This window comes from Callospermophilus lateralis, chromosome 18, assembly GCF_048772815.1.
Source record: "Callospermophilus lateralis isolate mCalLat2 chromosome 18, mCalLat2.hap1, whole genome shotgun sequence".
NCBI lineage: Eukaryota > Metazoa > Chordata > Mammalia > Rodentia > Sciuridae > Callospermophilus > Callospermophilus lateralis.
Window position 1 is genome coordinate 14,163,041 of NC_135322.1, and position 19,329 is coordinate 14,182,369.

Below are 19,329 nucleotides of genomic sequence, written 5' to 3' on the forward strand. Positions count from 1 at the left end.
ACATGAGGGTAAATACATTTGGTGCTATTCTAGTTTCATTATTCTGAAATTCTACACATGGGTGTAATAGGTCTTCAAATAAATAGTTTGAAAGGCATTGTCCTTCATGACAGGTTTCCCCAAAGAGTTTATACATAAGCACATGGAAAGTTTCAGTGAGGTCTTAGTGTGTTGTAATTCACCAGGTGCCCTAAAAGGGTTAGCCCAGGGAGACTCAGAGGTAGGGAAACGATGGGCTGTGAGTTATTTGGCACTGATGAGAATGAAGAGGGTAGGCCACAGTAACTGGTCTAGAGTAGGCTAATTCTTATTTATTTATTTATTTATTTTAGTTGTAGTTGGACACAATACCTTTATTTATTCATTTTTATGTGGTGCTGAGGATTGAACCTAGGGCCCTGCACGTCCTAGGCAAGAGCTCTACCGCTGAGCCACAACCCCAGCCCCAGAGCTAATTCTTAAATATTCCTTAAGAGCCCACTCCCTGCAGGACTTGCAGGGGCAGTGCTGAGTACACAGTGATGATTGAGAGTCTTGGTCTCTCCTCTCGTGGGGGCTCCCTGTGTTGTGAGACAGACTTGTCACCAGACAGTAATATACCAAAATGGTTAGAGATCTCAGAGGCATTGGTCAGAATTATCAACCCTGAGGAGGGAAGTTCAGAAATTAAGAACACAGCTGGGCGTGATGCTACATGCCTGTAATCCCAGCAGCTAGGGAGGCTGAGGCAGGAGGATTGCAGGTTCATACCCAGCCTCAGTAACATAGTGAGTCTGTAAGCAACCTAGTGAGACCCTGTCTCAAGAAATAAAAGGGCTGGGGATGTGGACTCAGTGGTTAAGTGCCTTTGGGCTCAATCCCTGGTGAAAAAAAAAGAAAAAGAAAGGAAAAGAGGAATAGAGGAATACAGAGGAGCAAGCGAATTCCAAGTTGGAAATCCCTTAACTAAGAGCTAGTACCAGTATTAGTTGACCTTTGGAGAAACTAAAGCCTAGCCCTGGGTGAGACTTGCCTGAGACCCTCTCACAGAGGTGGACCAGGATAGAGCTTGGAGCCATTTTTCTCGCTCACCGGTGCATACTTGCCAAGCTTTTTGGCAGGGTGAAACCCAAATTCAGAAGGTAGCAATCCTCTCCCAAACGATGAGAAGGGACTGGGAGCCAGAGGTCTTTTAATTGTCTGGTACACTAGCAAATACATGGGGCCGCGATCTGTTTAAATCTCTTTTCTAGAAGGGCGATTTTGAGACTTTTGTGGGCCCAAGTTGATCCACAAAAAAAGATATACAGCCCATATTTATTTGAATATAGATTTTGGAATGAGAGATTGTCATATCGATAAAAATCGTTCTGTTTACTTAAAGTTGTTCAACAGCCCACTGATGTTACTGTGATTGTTTCCATTTTGCAGATGTGGAAACTGAGGCACAGAAAACCGTCTGCCCACAGTCACTGAAAAAGAGGAAACTCAAATTTTGGGGTTGTGTGGCTTCAGAGCCTGAGCTCAACCATGACTGGCACGCTGAAAAAGAAGAACCTTCCAACTCCGGCTCCTGGGCTCTTTAAGAGCCTCGGAACGAGGAGTACAGGCGAGAGCCGAGCAGATCAAAGCGTACGTAAATAAGGACCGGGGGCTGCCGGGAAATTTTCTCTGTGGCTGGCCTCTAGAGAAAGCAGGCGTCCGAGTTCTACGGCGCCTGCGCTGCCCTACCTCTCCTTTCCATTCCGCCCAAGCCAGCCCCTTTTCTTAGCCACACCGACCCAAACTGCCCAACGAGCGCAGGCGCCCGGCTGTGGGCCGGCTTCCTTCCCTTCCCTGCGCTTGCGCCGTGGCCCAGTCCAAGGCCATCCCTCGTTCTTTGTACGTCAGTTCCTGTTTGTGGCGGGAGAAGGCGGTATTTCCGGCTAGGGGGTGGGAGGGGGCGGCAAGCGGGGGCTGGGGGGAGGGGGCGGGGGGGCCGCGCCGCGCGAGCCGTTGGGCCTGGCTCGGGGAAGGCGTCGCCGCTGCCGCTGCCGCTGCCGCTGCCAGAAAACACAAGGAGCTGTAGCTAGCGCAGCGTGGCGATGGGCGGGGGTAGAGCCCCGCCGGAGAGGCTGGGCGGCCGCCGGTGACAGGTGAGTGCGCCAGCGCGTGTCCCCGAGCGCACCCCCCCGCGATGGTCGCGTCCGGGCCCCCCGCGGTGCCGCGCTGGGCCGTACCACCCTTGCCCGCCGGGCGGGGACCGAGTCCTCGAGCCCCCCCTTCCGGAACTGAGTGGGGGTGGCTGCGCGGGGGCGGGGGGACTAGCCCAGAGGGGCTAGGGGCGGGGGTGGCGAGCTGCGCAGCTGTGGCGGCTGGGGGAGCTCACCAGGCCTGCGAGGGCCGAACCCCTGAGGGGCTGAGGGCCGAACCGGAGTGGACCGAATCCTTGAGGGGGCTCATGGGGTCTCGTGTCGAGGACTGTGTTATTTGGGGGCTTAAGAGCCGTTCCTATAGTGCATTTAGAGGAGTGGGGCTTCTGGAGAGGGGCCTGTACCAAGTGTGTCAGTAGTGGGGCCGTCTGGATCCTACCACCGAGGCCTGGTGGGGAGCTGGGTCAGGGAGGGAGGGGGGACGAGGAACAGGGGGCAGGACGGGCCAGGTGGGTGTTTAGGGGTGTATTTTGATAGAGCTGTGATACCGAGTGGTGAGAAGGAGCTTCTGCTTTCCGTATTTAATGTGTAGTGGTGGGTTTTTACGTGGAACTCACTCTTGATTGAACTTTTATTAATGATTTTGGGGAGAACTGATGGTTACTGGGGTCCTTTGAACCACGGTGTTGTTTGTTCAGGACTTCAGAATCTGCTCAGATTATTTCTTTTTAAGGTGTGTGGGACATCCTTTGGCAAATTTTTTCCTTCTCGGGAGTGGGGGTAATAGGTCTTAGAAATCACGTAAGTTTTCTGAGCCTTAGGTTCCTTATTAGGGAGGGTAGAGGGTCTTGGGCTTATATTTGAGGAGCTGCCCCAGGACCTGCTTGTTAAGACTTGGGAGAAAGGAGTGTTTGGAGGGACACTCTCCCCTAGGGCAGGGTAGCAGGGGACATCTCGATCCTTAGGATTCTAAGATTCTTTTTCTTTTATTTGAAGACGAATTGGGGCTTAGCAGAGGCCTGGGCTGGAGCACTTAGGACCTCTGATTGGGCTCCTTTTCAACCTTATTCACTCTTCCCTTCCCAGAGAAGCAGCCAGAGTTTGTCCTGCCTGAGTTCATCCTTGGTGGGCACCACTGCAAGCTCCTCCATCCTGGCACCACCTTGGTGTTTATGTCTCCTGGTTACCAGCCCAGCTGCCAGTCATGTTTATGCTTCCTACCAGTTTGGTGATAACAGTTGGCCTCACGGTGAGGCTGAGAGCTGTTTTCCCAGCTGTTCCTCTCCGCATAGGCCAAGGGGACCTGAATGGGGGGTGCCCCGGTCCAGAGCTCAGGGAGAAATGCTGCTCTGAAAGGTTTGGGACAGTCAGATCCTTTATAGATTTGGTTTCTCTTTGTAGTCACTGGATGGGTGTTTGGAGCAGACAGCTCTAAAAGTGTGTGGCCACTGCTCCCTAGGCCAACTTGTGACCTTGACTTGCCCTATAACCTTTGCCCTGGGTCTGGATTTCTGGTTGGACTGGCTGAAGTCCCTGATTGATCCTGCTGACTGGGCTGATGAATGGTCAAGGGGGCAGATGGCTGCCTGTGGTCTATAGCTGGTGGCTTTCAAGCTGACTGGCCTCCATGGGTCATGGTTCTTGGAGAGAAAGATCCTGGAGTCATGTGAAGCAGTGCTCTCTAGGGTTAGTCTACACTCAGGGTTTGTTCCTCTAGTCTTCTCCTCCTACTAACTTTTAGAGGGTTCACCGGATGGGGTTAACAGCAATAAAAAAAATAACCTGAAATTGATGCCTGACATTAAATGAGTGAATTCTCTGTGCCACGTTATGTTAAGGATAGTTCACGTAGGTTAACTTGCTGAACACTAGTGTTCTAGAGTGACAGGCACTTTTAGATGAGGAAACTGAGGTACAGAGAGGCACCATTTCCAGAGTGAGTGGATAATTAGTGTTTATTGAGCATTCGCCTCCATGCTGGACATGTGACAGGTGTTTTGCACATATGGTCACGCAACTTTATTTAAGAGACTTCATTTAAGTTTCAAAATTTATCTATTGTTATACCTACTTTATAGAGTTCTGTGAATAAGGTAGGGTGATGCCCATTTTACAGATAAGGAAATGAGGCACTCACTGTGAAGCGAAACCACTTCCCTAAGGTCTGGAAATGGTGTAGTTGGGATGTAAACTCTCGGCTCATGTTCCCCCCACAGTGCTCCTTTTGTCAATGAGTAATTGGTAACTGGGCAGTGCTTTTTTTTTTTTGGCCATACTGAGGATTGAACCCAGGGGTGCTCTATATCCAAACTACATCACCAGTCCTTTTTTTAAAGTTTTTTTTTTTTTAACTTGAGACAGGGTCTCACAGAGTTCCTTCTCCAGCTGGCTTCAAACTTGTAATCCTACTGCCTCAGCCTTCCTGGTAGCTGGAATTACAGGTGTGTGCCACCATGCCTACAGGTAGTGGCTTTTGTGAGTGGATACCCTGCCTGGCACTGGGCTTGGGGCTTTATTTGGTGTTTGTGTGTGTTGTGCATAGAAGGATTGGAGGAGGAATTGCCTTCCCCTAGGTCTTACCAGACCCTGGGAGGCCAGGCTGGGGTTGGAACCCCAGGTAGTTATACCCTGGTGCTGCACACACATCATTGCTCAGCAGGTTCCATGCTGAAGTGGGTCTCTGTCCCCTTGGCCCCGCCCTAGGCATTTTTTTCCCTTTACTCCTAAGCCTGGATTGCCATGAAGGCTCCTGCTTATGGAGTCCAGCATTTCTGGGTTTGCTGGGGAAACTTGGTGTCTTCCTGGAGTTGAGCTAGGGCTTCTTTTAGCCTAGGCAGATGTGTGCTAGGAGCAGGATTCAGCAAGAGAACTATGCAGGTGGTGACACAACTACTGGGGACCTGTTAGAGGAATGGTGGGGACATGGGCATGGGTATGTGTTCTGGCAGTGTCACTTTTTGGCAGTTACCTAGGATACAGCACACATCTCCAGGCAGTGGACTCAGAAAGGCCCCCACCTCAGGCTGTTTTGAGGATTTGGTGAGTTAATCCCTGAGAAGTACCTACCGTAGTACCTGGATCTGTGGATGTCCCAGTTGGTGACCTCGATTGTATTACTATGTGCAGGACTGAGGCATCCTGCATTGCCCACCCTCCACCCTGCATCCCCTCTGGCGTCCCAGGATCCAGGCCCCAGTTTGCCCCAGCCAGGATCCAGACATTTGATAACCTGGTTGCCAGCCTCTGAAGAGCTGCGCTGAAGCAATTCTGAGCAGAGTTCACAACAGCCCTATCACCTTTTCTCGTGTGGCCTTGAGCAGGATCCTCTACCATTTGGAGAGTGTTTCATCATTCATGTCATGGGAATGACATGAGTCTCACCCGATAGGGTTATTGGGAAGGCTAAGTGGGTTCATTTCTGGAAAGCATTTAAAACTCTGTGGGCAGAATAGTAAGTCTGCAGTAACTGCTTCCTCTTCTCTCTACTTAGGACAGATGACAGAGACAGATGCACCCCCAGGTATGCCAGCAGTTCTAGTTTTTATCATTCCTGCTAGGTCGTTGAAGGCCCTTGCTAGTTCATAGGACCATGTCAGAAAACATTAGGAAGAGGGCGGGTCTTGCATCAGCATCTCCATTTTCCAGATCAGAAATGGTGTGTGGTGGGCATACAATCAAGTAAAAGCTGACAAACGCAGCTCCCAGGCCCCCTCTCTTTTACCTATAGCTGTTGCCCTGAGACCTTCCTAGATAAACATTCTAGATCTTTCTAGATGTCAGGCTGTGTGCTTACCCTTCTCCATGTGCTTTTCTTTCTTTTTTTTAATGGTAGCATTAGGAATTCAACCCAGGGCACTCAACCACTGAGCTACATCCTAGCCCCTTTTATTTTTTATTTTAAGACAGGGTCTCACCTAGTTACTGAGGCTGGCCTCAAACTTGTGATCCTCCTGCCTCTGCCTCCCAAGTCACTGAAATTATAGGCTTGTGCCACTATGCCTAGCTCTCCACCATAGCTCCTAGAGTGACACCAAGGGTGGGAGTTGGTAGGGAGAGTCCTGGAAGAACCTGTGGGACCCAGGTGAGAGGTATGGATTTTATCCTGAGGTCTTTGAGCTGGGAAAGTATTTCATTCATCCACCACCATTTATTGAGCCTCTACTCTGCCTGGCCTTGCATTAGGTACTGGGGATATGGGGGTATACTCATCAAAATTCCTAACCTCGTGAAACTGAGGGAGAACAGTGTAAAACAGGTGACTAAGCATGGAATAGTTTAGATGCCAGGCAGCAAATTCAGATTAGATGATGGAGACTTATGGGGAGCTCCCTTATACATGGTGGCAGGGAGGACCTGGGAGCTGATATCAGACAGGCAGGTGGTCCTGTGGAATCAGTGAAGGAACAGCCTTCCAGGTGGGGGCACCCACAGTGGTTGGGTCCAAAGGGAGGACGACTGGGTGAGGTGCAGGAATGGACCTCACAGCGGCCTGTGTGACTGGGCAGAGCCCATGAGGGGAGTCAGGGGCTAAAGCAAGCAGGGCAGGCAGGGCCTAGCTCCCTCAGATCCTGGTAGACTGCCATAGGAGGAGTTTGGAGCAGCCTGGGCAAATTTTAGTTAGAAGGTGACTTCCACCATGAGAGGTTCTCAGGCTTCTCCCTGGAGGCGGGTACATTGACTGAGCTGGGCAGGGAGTTTCACATGCCTCCCACTTCCCCCTTGAGCAGAATCACTGCCTTACGACTGGCAGAGGCCCAATGGTCACCTCCCTTTTCTGTGGTTTTCACACTGTGTTCCCTAGGGCCCATGGCTGTTACCTTTGGGGAGCAAGGCGAGGGGCGATGGGCTGGCTTTTCCACCCACCCCTCCCTAACGCAGCCAGCTGGGTGGACGGCAAATAATGCAGAACTGCAGACATTGATAGAAACAGTCTTGCTGCAGATCGTGCCCTCTGCTCAGCTTGTGGACCTGTGATATGCTCAGTGCTGCTGGAGAGTTGAAAAGACCAGGCCTCCTGGGGCACCCTCCAGTGAAGACAGGTGCCCAGCCTGTGGATCTGCAGTGCCACATCAGGTTGTGGTTGGTGTTATAAAGGCAAGATAAGTGGGCATCAGGGGAAGGAAGGGTGGGAATGTTAACTCTGCTTTAGCTGAATAGTCAAGGGTGGCCTCCCCTGGCAGTGATGGAGTGCTGTGGAAGGGGCCATAGCATGACCTAGGTGAAGACCCTGCAGACTTAAGGAATCAGTTCCACTTCCCACCTGACAGCAGTGAGACCCTCTAACTTGCTCTGGGTCTCCCAACTGGAAGTGTTGGTTCCAGGTGCTGAATTTGGGTGGTCTGGCTCCCGGGGGGTCTCTCCAGCACATGAAGAGGCTCAGTAACCCTAGGTGGGCCTGACCCCTGATGTTTTCTGAGGCTTGATCTGGAGTATCATCCTGGATGGAACAGAGCCTCCCTCAGATGAAACCTCCTGGGGTTCCAGAAATCCCCTGGGAAGTGGGAATGGGAAGGAGTGTCTTCTGCAGTTAATCTCAGGCTTCTGAAGGACCAGGAACACCCCTGTCTGGGCCTCCAGCTTTCCTGAGCTCTCAGAGCAAGGCCTTCAGCCATCAGGCCTCTGGGCTGCGTGGTGGGGTGGTTCCGTGGCAGGCTCTTTTGGACAGCCAGCCAAGCAGCGAGAGGCCCAGCTGGGGAGACAGCTCCGGAGCAGCACCAGGAGGGAGGGAGGGAGGGAGCGAGTATGGGAGGGGACAGAGTGGGGATCTTGGTCTGGCCCCATTGGGACAGGACCCACTGCCAGCTTAGCACCCACAGTAGGGCCTGGGTGCTCTTGAGTGCACTGAGCACGCCAGGGCCAGCCAAGGAGAGACTCCATGTCAGAGGTTCCTGTAGGAAGTTCCTCGAGCCCAGCCGCCCTGCCTGGGAAGCTTGTCTACAGATGTTGTTTCTAAGGGTGAGGCCAGAAATCCAAGCCTTCCTCTGCTTGCCACCCTGTGGGCTCTTTCCTAATGAACTGGGGCTGCTGCCACTGCCTTGTTCCCCTTATTGGCTTGCTTTCAGGCTCCTCACTGACTGGTGGGTTATTGGCCTGCCCTCACCTCGCCTGGACTGCCTAATAATCCAGGCTGAGGACAACTAATGGCAGAGAACTCTGCTTCTGACACCCCTTAGTTACCATGGAACCCTGGGGACCTTGGTTTACTTCTGAAGGGCCTGCCTAGCCGGGGTGTAGGAGGGCTTGGGGAGCTAAGGTGTTAGGGAGCACTGACCCCATATGCGGGAGGCTGAGGCCGGAGTATCAAAAGTTCAAGTCCAGCCTTGGAAAGCATCATCCTCTTGAGAAAGTGCTTGACTTACTTGAGTTGCTGTTTCTGGGAAGGGAGGCTGGGGTTGATGGGCATCTGAGAGTAGAGAAGGGCTCTGGGGACAGCCAGCCTGCACTTGTCTATTGGCAGGGTGAGTTCAAAGTTGGAGCCTTGGAAGAGTGGGGGATCTGTTAGTTGAGGCGCTCACCTGGGAGGGCCCCACCCTGAGCTGCAATAAGTATCCCATGCCAGTTAGCCAGTTAGTTTACAACCTTTACGGCAGCCTTGGGGGTGGACAATGTTGTCACCCCATTTTGTAGATGGGAAACTGCAGAACTGAAAGCTACATAGCCTATCTGTGTTGTTATTGAGAATTGTTAGCTGAGTGGCCTCTCTATGCTGAACATGGCTCCGAAGCTGAATGTGTCTCCCTTCATTAGTTGTCCCACAGCCTGGGAACTCAGTGCAACTATTATCTCCCCATTTTACAGGGGAGGAGATAGAGGTACAGGGACACATTAGATCAGTCAGTGTCAGTGACTGAAAATTTGGACCCAGTTCCATCTATGTTACAACTGTCCTCCCCCACTTTTTGGTATCGGGGCATGAACCCAGCAGGGACACTATACCACTGAGCTATATCTCCGGCTTTTTTTATTTTTTACTTTGAGACAGAGCCTTGCTAAGTTACCCAGGCTGGTCTCAAACTTGGGATCCTCCTGCTTAATTCAGCCTTCTGAGCAGCTGGGATTACAGGTGTGTGCCATCACATCTGGCTCTACCTGCCTTTATAAGACCAGATCTTCTTTTGACAGATATTGTGGTTAATGTTCCTGGGGTCATCACAGTTATTGTAATGAATTCTTTCTTGCTTTCTCTTCTCCTAGGCAGTTGGCACACAGTAGGCATCAGTCATCCTGGAAAGGCCTCCTTTGGATGCCGGCTTGAGCGGTGGGGTGTGACTGCTTCTTTCTAACCCCTGCTGCCTGTGCAACTCTGATCTTGGCACATCCTTTCCCTACAGACCCCTAGAGGCTGGGAGAAGAGAGGAGACTAGGAGGCACATCCCTCCCCTGCCTTGATTCTGATTCCTGAATGGCCACAGGAGCTAGCCCGTGGCTGGTTTTGGTCATTTGTGTATTCCAGTCTACCACCAAATATTTATTGAGTCCCTATTCTGCCATGTGTAGTTTTGGGTGCCCCGGAATGGTACCTAGCCTATCAGAGGGTATGGAGGATGGGAACATATAGAGCTGGGTTTGGGAATTCTGAGGAGGGAGCGTGCAGGCCATGGCAGGAAGCCCCAAGGGGTGGGCTGGCAGAGTCGGCACAGGTAAAGCCCTGAGGTGAGAGAGACCTGGGTATGGTGGTGACATAGAGTTGATCAATGTAGCAGGAGATGGGACGGTGGGAGGGCCCAGGAACCAGACAATAGTGAGGAATCATGACTTGGACCCCAAGAGGAGGGACAGACAGGTAGGTGGGGAGGCACTGTGTGAGAGGGGGCTGGCTGGATTTAAGTGGTGGCTCAGAAGATGGGTGAGGGCAAAGAAGTAGGCCATGTTCTGCTTTGGAGGCAGGAGGGTCCCTCCCCCAGCTTCTCATGCTGGCATCCAGGGGCCTTTTAATGTCTACTTTTTTTTAATCTGTGTTTTTTTTTTAAATCTGTGTTTTCATTTAGATGATATTTTCAACAAGCTAATGTAGGCATGATGAAAGTCATCTGGATGATTCCTTCCTACTTCCCTGACCCTGACTGAGGCTCAAGGTGGCCCTTGATTTCAGAGTTCACCTTTGTGTAATTGCTGCTGCTTTCTCCAGGCACTGGTCTTATCCCTAGCTGTGCATAAGGCACATCTCAGTGCGTTCCCGTGACAACACGGGGTTGTCCCAAAAAAATTTTGAGGTGACATAAATATATACTCTGTCTGATGGTATTAAATCCCATTTTACAGATGAGTGAGCTAAGGTTCAGAGAAGCAATCTGTGAAGCCTGGAGGTGGTAGAGTCAGGATTGGAGTCAACTGGAGGTGTGAGTTTGGGCCTCCGAGTCCTGCTCCAGTTCTCTGAGGTGAGCTGGTTGGGGTGTTGGAGAGGGATTGTAGCATGGGAGCTTCTCTTATCCAGGCGGGGTGACTGGCCCATCCCTCCTCCTACTTCAGACTCCAGGTGTGAGTTTTAATTAATTAAAATTAAATAAAAATAAAAACATAATTCTTTTGCCGAGGCTGCAGTTCAGACTCTCAGTAACCACATCTCTGTTCTGTTGGGTGCCTCCAACTTAGGCTCAGCCCATCCCCTGCATGGGCTCACTGTGCTTTTGTGCATGTGGCTCTCTCTGAGCCTTAGTCTCCTCATCTGTATAACAGGGATGTTGTACTATCTACCTCTCAGAATTGTGGGGAGGATTCAACAGTAGTGTGTGCCTGGCACTTTGTGAGCACTTACTAAATATTGGCCCTGGTCACTCCCTGCCTGTTTGCTTTTAGGTGTCCTAGAGGTAAGGTAGGAACTCAGGCCACCAGGCCCTGCTTCAGATTCAGAGGTCCCTGGGGGTGGGGAGGCAGATGGTGATGACACAGAACAGCATGTGTGCGGGAGGTGCCCATTCAGCCGGTCTGGAGGGGTCCTGTAGTGTGTGTGAATGGACACAGGTTTTTGTGTATGTATTGGGGACAGCTTAGTTCTGCAGAATGACTGGAGTGGTAAGTAAGAGAGGGCTGCCCAGGGGTCAGAGGCATAGGCAACGAGAGAGTAGCTTTGGCTTTATCTTTTGAGCGGAGGCAGAGAGAGGTAGACAAGGACTCAGGGTCTGACAGTAGGAGTCCAGTCTCCTTGACTGTGTCCTGGCCCTCTGTCTGTGGGGAATTAATCTCATCCTTGATTTCCTTATCTGTCAAATGCAGGTTCTTTGGTCCCCACGTGGGACATGTGGTGGAAGTGTCAGGCTAGTGCACAGGGCTTATTCTGGGTACAGCTCCTAGAAAGGAAGACTGCAACACAGCTCTGCCTATTGAAGACCAGCACCCTGTACTGATGTTGATGGTTCCATGTGCTGCCCCCTCCCTCTGCCCACCTCAGGCCAGCAGGTCTCCATCTTACTCCTATGGAGAGCACACCCCTCGCAGGGGCATCCATAGTACTGCCCAGCCAGGCTTCTCTGTACCATATTTCCTGTCCCTCTCTTTTCTACTCTCTCTCCACCTCCTGGTGGAGCCTCATGCACCCCACTTCTTGGCCTTGCTTGTCTTCTCCTTGCATGGAATGCTCTTTTTTTTTAAAAAAAAAAGAGAGAGAGAGAGAGAATATTTTTTTAATATTTATTTTTCAGTTTTCGGCGGACACAACATCTTTGTTTGTATGTGGTGCTCTTTGTTTGTATGTGGTGCTGAGGATCGAATCCGGGCTTTATGCATGCCAGGCTAGTGCTACCGCTCGAGCCACTTCCCCAGCCCCTGGAATGCTCTTCTTCAGGACTCCATGTGGCTCTCATGTTTTGGCTCAGACGTCACTGTCTCCATGAGCCTCTGTCTGATCACTCTGTATAAAGTTGGAATCCCTTAACGTTCCTTTACATCTTATCTCCATAGGCTGTTTTTCCTATAACATTTGTCAATCTTGGATATATTGTATAGTTTGCTCCTGAGTTTATTTTACTGCCTATCCCCACATTCCTTAATGGTAGGGGTTCTGTTCGGGTCACTGCTGCATCCTTGGTGGCCAAGACAGTGCTGATACAGTTATTGCCATGTTTGTGGAGTGAGTGAATGAAAGATTTTTGTTTCACCTTCACGTGGCAGAACTCTGAGCTATAAAATTGTGATTCTCTTTGCCACCTGCTCCTGGAATGAATTAAAGCTCTGGGCCTGGCCCTTACTGGGTGTGGCTGGGAACACAGTGAGGACCAGGGCAGACTCTGTTCCTGCCATGTGGAGCTCCCAGTCCAGCAGGGGAGGCCACATTACCCAGATAATCGTCCAGGTGGCTGGGCATTAGAGGTAAGTGTGGTGAAGGGGAGAGAAGGCCAAGCTCTGAGTCTGCTCTCCTGAGGAAATAAGCAGTAGGCAAATGAAAATGGGTAAATAGCATGCTGGTCAGGGCAACAGCATGTGCAAAGGCTCTGGAGTGAGAAAGCAAAGTCTTCAAGGGACCAGGAGAAGAGGGAGTTGTGTGTGTTAGAGCCACTGACCTAAGAGGCTGAAGAGTGGAGGAGGGACTGAGGCAGATGGCCCTGGCAGTCTCCAAGTTGGCCTTAGATGTGTACCTAGGAGAGGGCCTGAGTAGCGTCAGAGTTGTTCTTGGAGGACCCTGCTGGCTATGGCCTGGTGCTCTGTTTGTTTGGAGCCCATGGCCAGGCACCATGACCAGAGAGACTCAAAATAATTTGACATAGTTTCTGTGGGTTCGTAAGGCCCTGAGTGGCAGTATGGGGAAGGTGCGTGTGGTGGGGGGAGGCAGAGAAGACGAGGAAAGCTGTTCTAGTGCTTATTCTAGTTCTGGTTTCTTTTGCAGCCTGCCCACGTCCTCCTTCTGTCCCCATTTCCACCTGCTCCAAGTAGACAGATGGGGTAGGTGGCAGGGTAGGGAGGGTGATGAAGAGAAAAGTCTCTTTGACGCCACCTTCTCACCAAGGAGGTAGAATAGGTAAAAATTCACATGTTCAGAAATATACAGTGTAGGAAGTGAAGTTCCCATGTCTCCACCTACCAGAGGAGATCGTAACATCTGATGTGTGCTGGACAGCTGCTGTGTCAGCTCTGTTGGGAGGGCTCATGTGGATTAGCTCATCTAATCCTGCCACAGCCTTGGAGGCCTACACTCTTATTATCTCTAGTATATGGATAAGATGAGGAAAGGGACTGTGACTTGCCCAAGGTCCCACAGCAAATGGCAGAGTGGGGTTCAGAGTCCGATGTTTGGTTTGTGAGCCTGCCTTGACTCCCACATCCTGAAGTCTGCCTCTGTTAGCACAGCCCCTCTGATCTGTTTTTCCCTGTCCTGACGCCCAGGACACCGTGCCCTGTAAGTCTCATTGTTGATCTGTAACTCATTGGTTTTCTGAAAGGATGCTATAGGTGAATTGTATGCATGGGTCATGAGCTGCTTACACCCTCAGTAACATCAGAATGGAGGCAATGTGGTGGATACCTGTTTGTGTTTCAGAAAAAGGGGTGACAATATAAGTTCTGCCAAGCATCAAGCCTTTTGCTGAGTGCTGAAGGTCTCAGTGCTGGTACTGCCAGGCTGGTATTTGTGTTCAGGATTGGTACCACAGAGAATGTTGCTGAGTAGCGGCACCCACTCCTTGGGCTGGGAGGACTGTGTTGAGACCTCCCTGTGTGAGCCTGTGGTGGAGGAACTGCTGATGTCTCTGTTTCACAGCAAAGGGAACTGAAGCTTGGGAAGGTTATAAAGTGGGGGAGCAGGGACCTGAATTCAGTCCCCCTAACTTGAAAGGGTACGGTGTGAGGTGAAGCCCGGCTGCCCCGGGTCACATCTCAGTTCTGTTCTTTCCTTTTTGGGTTGTGGGGCAAGTCATTTCACTTGAGTTCTTCAATTTCCTTATTAAAGGGGAGGTGGTGGGCTGGGGATGTGGCTCAAGCGGTAGCGCGCTCGCCTGGCATATGTGTGGCCCGGGTTCAATCCTCAGCACCACATACAAACAAAGATGTTGTGTCTGCTAAAAACTAAAAAAATAAATATTAAAATATTCTCTCTCTTTCTCTCTCTCTCAAAAAAAAGGGGGGGTAGTAAAAAGTCTACTTTGTAGTGTTGCTGTGTGGGTTGGATTGGTAGGTACAGGGCACTAAATGGGCCCTGTACCTGGTGATGCTACCTGAGCATTTGCTGAACTTAGTGGGGTTGTCATGTTAAGCATTATTGTAGTACCAGACCCCTGTCAAGGGCATTTCGGTTGCTTCCAGATTTTTACTATTACTGTGGTTCTCATCTCATCTCAGAAGCTAAGCAGGTCAGGCCTGCTTGGTGCTTGGAAGGGAGAACTCTGATTCTCAGTTGAGATGGCTTTGCTCCCAAGGGGACAAGTGGTGATGTCTGAAGACATTTTTGCTGACCACAACCAGGGGAGAGTGTTATTGGCTTAGTGTCTAGAGACCAGGGATGCTGCTGAACCTCCTGAAGTACACAGAACAGCCCCCACAATAGGAATTACCTGGCCCCCAATGTCACTAATGCCAAGTTGAGAGTCCTGCCTTGGAACTCCGCCCCGGTTAGCTGGGGTTGTGGCTTGTGATAGAGCACTTTCCTAGCACGTGTGGAGTACTGGGTTCAATCCTTAGCATCACATAAAAATAAAAAAATAAAGGTATTGTGTTCATCTACAACTAAACAAACAAACAAACAAACAAAAAAAACTCAGTCCCGGCACAGTCTTATGTAGGAAAGTCTCCTCCGAGTACTCGCATGTTCTCCAGCTCATTAGTTTTGCTGAAATGCCCTCACAATCCATGGGCCAGTTTCCAGAGTGGCGAGTAGCATCTAAGAGTGTTGCTTCCCTGCACTCTGCCCCCTATTCCCATAAGCAAACGCTCTCTACCATGATAGTTTCCTTTGAATTTTACCTCTTGAGCAGGTCCTGGGGAGCTATAGGAAGGCCCAGATAAGAGGACAGGTGACAGAGGCTCCTGAGGGGCTCACTGCCACCACTTCAGTAAGGCACAGCAAGGAAGGAGTCCCTAGCCCACTGCCACCAGCTCCAGGAGATGCAGATCTCTGATTTCCCTGCTGCCCTGAACCCGTATGTGCTGCCTGGCATCTAAACCAGGTCAGTGAGAGGGGGCGAGGGGGGTGTGGAAGGGGGAGCACGTAGCTAGTGGCAGGGAAGGAATGTTTTTTGAACTACTGCTGTGCACGGGGCTTCCCTCTGTACACACTCATTCCACAGGTTTTTAGTTAAGTGCCCACTGTGTGCCCAGCACTGCAAGGCTGTGGGAATTCAGCGGTGACCAAGATAAGCAAGAGTTCGTGCCCTCACTGTGTTGACATTCTAGAGCAGAGAGACAATAAACTGATAAACAAGTAAATATATACAGAATGTAAGTCTGCAGTGATACAGAAAAAAAAAAAAAGAAGATAAGGGGAGGCAGAGATAGGAGCTTAAGAAACATCAGATTATTTTAGTACAGACTGGGTCAGTCCCCTGAGGGAGCAGGGCACACAGCGGCCCTGGGGTGGTGTCCTGGTGTGGCTCAGGAGCTATGGTGGCAGATGCCACTGGAATGGAGTGCCTTTGGAAAATCAGTTGGGGACAGTGCAGACCCCATAGTATCCTGGGGCTCCTGTCAGGACTTTGGCTTTTGCCCTGGGTCACTCTAAAGGGGCAGGAACCATAATGACCCTAGCTTTATAGGTAAACAAATGAGGTTCTGGAGGACCTGGCCCCTTTTAGCTGCCCAGCTAGGTGGTCACCTGAGGGACCCTTTCTGCTCACCTCTGCCAGGGCCATTGTGGCATCGTTTGAATCTCAAGGATGCAGCCTCTGAGGGCTTCAGTTTAGAAACCATTGAGAAATAGACCCCTGAGCCAGACAGATGGAAATAAAAATGTTTTAAAGAAAATTTAAAGTAATTTATTAAAGAGTGTTTGCAGCATAGAGATAAATTAGTCAGTGATACTCATGTAGTCAGCAGCTCTTAAAAAAATTAATACAACCAGGGCTGGGGCTGTATGTAGCTCAGGGGTAGGGCGCTTGCCTTGTATGTGTGAGGTACAAGGTTCAATTCTCAGCACTACATAAAAATAAATAAAATTTTAAAAAGAAAAAAATAAATGTTTAATAAATAAATAAAACCTCACCAGCACAGTCAGAGCCTTGTTGGGTTGCCTCCCATCTCCTCTCCAGTTGCCTCCCCTCCTTCCCCATCTAGAGCTGACCACTGTGTGGTCACACTGTGTGTGATGATTTCATTTCTATGCATAGGTCAAGAAGTTACCTCCAGCTTCCTTGTGAGGGGTCAGGCCACCACTCCAGTGGGATTAGTGTACACATGGGAGCACCAGGGGTGTCACTTGCCTGCGGTCACATGGCCAAGATACAGCCTGAGGCTGAAACTCAGTTCCTTGGGACTCCAGAGGCCTCCTTGTGCACAGATGGCCAGGCCTTCTTGAGGGGGAAGTGGAGGCAGGCCAGCCTTCCTGGGGAAGGGGGAAGAGCCCTGCTTTGGGACATAGAAGGAGGCCCAATTTGGGCTTCATCATCTGAACTTCCAAACCAGGGTTCCTCTGTATAGTTACTTCTTTTGTCATAAAATGCAGAAAAATACATGGAAGATACTTTCTACAGTGCAGTAGAACCAGTGGTTGTAAAGCAGGTCCCAGTGTGACCACAGGGGAACATTGTTACCTCCCAGAGTTTCCCTAAGGCCCTGCCTTTGTGGCATTTGTTGACATTTGTTTCTCCTTGATTTTTTTGCAGAGAAAGACGTTCTTAAACAGCAAACAGCATGGCCTGTCCTTTTTCCATCTAGCTGTGAAGGGACTCTTGCTGGCTATGTTACTTTGTATCTGATTTCTTCCACTCCATCTAATTCTCTGATGCCTCCTCCCTGTGGTGTGAGTGGTGTTCTTCTGTGAATATTAATTCACTCCTTGATTTAGCCAATCTCTCGTGAGTGGAATCCTGGCAATCACTAGGAATATTGCTCCTGTGAACCTTCTTCTATGTGTTTTTTGGTGAACAAATGTATTAATTTCTTTTGGGAGACTGGAATTGCTGGGTTATGGGGTAGGCGTGTGTGTGTAAATTTTGTTGTTTTGAGATGGGGTCTCACTGTGTTGCCCAGGCTAGTCTCCCACACCAAGGGGTCCTCCTGCTTCAGGCTCCTGAGTGCTGAGACGATAGGTGCATCCCACCATACCCGGCGAGATTTTAATTTTTACTGCCAAACACTTTTCCACAGTGGTTGGGCCATTTTGTACTCCTCCAGTAGTGCATAGAATCGTGATTCCTCATATCCCTGCTGATGGTTGGTGTTGTCAGTTTTTTTAATTTCAGCATCCCAGACAGGTGGTTTTAATCTGTATGTCCCCATAACTAATGAGGTTGTGCCTGTTCCCTATTCATCTGGGTGTCCTGTGAGTTGCCCTTTCTCTTTTCGCCTTGCTTCCCAGGTGGCTCACCTCTGGTCAACAACTGTAGCCCTGGCCAGAACCCTCAGCACACTCATGCATGGGCGTCCTAGGAAGTAGTGAGTGGGGAAGAGCCATACAGCTCCCTGCAGAGGGGGTGCTGCCTGCTGAGTGGCCAGCGCAGAGCCCTGCGTGCTGCCTGGGTTCCCTCCTGCCTGTGTCCTAGGCCTGCACTCCCTGGTGAGCAGGCTGTCCTCTTGGCCATGCCGCCTGGTGTTTCATCACCACAGGACTGCGTCACAGACACCTCAGCCGAGGCGCCACCCTCAGTGGGAGGACGGGGCAGGATCCAGGCGGGACACAGGGGATCTTCCAATTCCTCCCCCTGTTCTCGCCTGAGCTGCCGCTGGCTTTTTAGTTGCTGAAACAAGACCATAAAACGTGACTCTGGCGTGCTGAGCCGCTGCCAGGCCTCCACCACTCAGCTGGGAGACTTGAGGTAAATGGCTTCCCCTCTCTGAGCCTCTGTCCTTGCCTGGGCACAGTTACGGCCCCTCTGGTAGGGTGTTACGAGCACTCAGGAGAGGCTCTTACAGGAGTGCTGGCACCCTGCCCAAGGCCACCCAGCTGGGGATGGCTCGTGGACTCTGGAACCCTGACCACTCTCGGTCACACCTGACTGCCTTCACTTAGCTTTTGAATAATGGCAGCCATGTATTTGGCTTTACCAGGTCCAGATAGTGGGTTGAACCCTCTTCCCACAGTAGGTTCCTGGGTGCTGCTCTGGAGCCTTGTGCTACTGGGTTGCAGAGGCTCCAAGAGGTGATGTTGTTGGGCCGCCAAGAGGAGCTGAGGCTGGACCCGGGACCCCTGTTGTCTTTCTTCCTCAGCTGAGTTCTCCATCTCAGCTCTTTGGGAAGTGAACTCAGCAGGGAGAAGTGTGGTGTCCACCTCAGCTCCCTGCCACACCTCGGAATACCTCAAGTGTTTTCTCCTGGCTTTGCCCGCACCAGCTCCTTCCTGCCTTGGGGACTTTGCATTCACTATTCCTCTGCCTGAAATGCTTTTCCCTGTACTTCTGCACTCCTCACTCCTTGGTCCCTCAAGGTATCTGCTCATGGGTCCTCTACGCTGTGTGGCTCACACAGCACCCCACTCCCTGCCAGTCTTTCTCTTTACTTTGTTTTCCCTCTCAGTGCCTTTTTGCCAAAGCTGACATGGTTCTGAATGCACGTGGTTCTGCCTTCTCCCCAGAATGTGAGCTTCATAAGACAGGGCAAGGGCTGTATCTTAGTGATGCTCTATCTAGCACCCAGGACAGTGTCTGAAGCTTTAGGATACACTCAGAAAGACTGGTGGAATGAGTAGAATGCAGAGGTTTCTGCAGTGATCTCTGATTTGGGCTGCTGCCTTGGGAGCCGTGATTCATTTATCATGTTCAGCTGGTATTGGTGCTGTGCTGGACACTGAATTAGCTTTGACAGGGGTGGGGAGAATTGCCAGAGGTGGGGACACAGAGCACTGGGAGGCTTCCTGGAGGAGTCACTTTTTGACTGAGACCTCACGGTGGAGGGAGAAGGCATAGGGGATGTAGTCTAGGTTGACAGATGCCTGATTTTTTTTGGGGGGGGGTAGCGAGGCATGTTAATGACCGTTGCCATTGTCTTAGCCTTTGCTTTCTGGATGTGTGTCTCAGCTCCCACGGGGCCTCCTCAGTACAGCACGGACTTTGTTCTTGTTCTGAGCACATTGGGGAGCTGTGGAAGGGTTTTGAGTGAGGAGAGGGACAAGGTCCATTTAAAATGGAGCTGTAGGGATGAGAGC

The 19,329-nt window shown here is 50.8% G+C and overlaps 1 protein-coding gene across 6 annotated transcripts in view; it reads left to right on the forward strand.

Annotated features, from left to right (window-relative positions):
* The first annotated feature begins 1,959 nt into the window (after nt 1–1,959).
* The window catches only part of Akt2 (AKT serine/threonine kinase 2), a 50,859-nt gene continuing 33,489 nt past the window's right edge, over nt 1,960–19,329 (forward strand). For 2 of the 6 annotated variants that reach the window (XM_077105863.1, XM_076839108.2), the window contains exons 1-2: nt 1,960–2,114; nt 10,374–10,489. The gene's annotated coding sequence lies outside the window, so the exon portion shown is untranslated. Of the gene's footprint in view, nt 2,115–2,612; nt 3,361–7,881; nt 8,067–10,373; nt 10,490–17,778; nt 18,005–19,329 lie in introns of those variants that run through there. The other 4 variants (XM_076839107.2, XM_076839110.2, XM_076839112.2 and 1 more) reach the window with 4 other exon arrangements.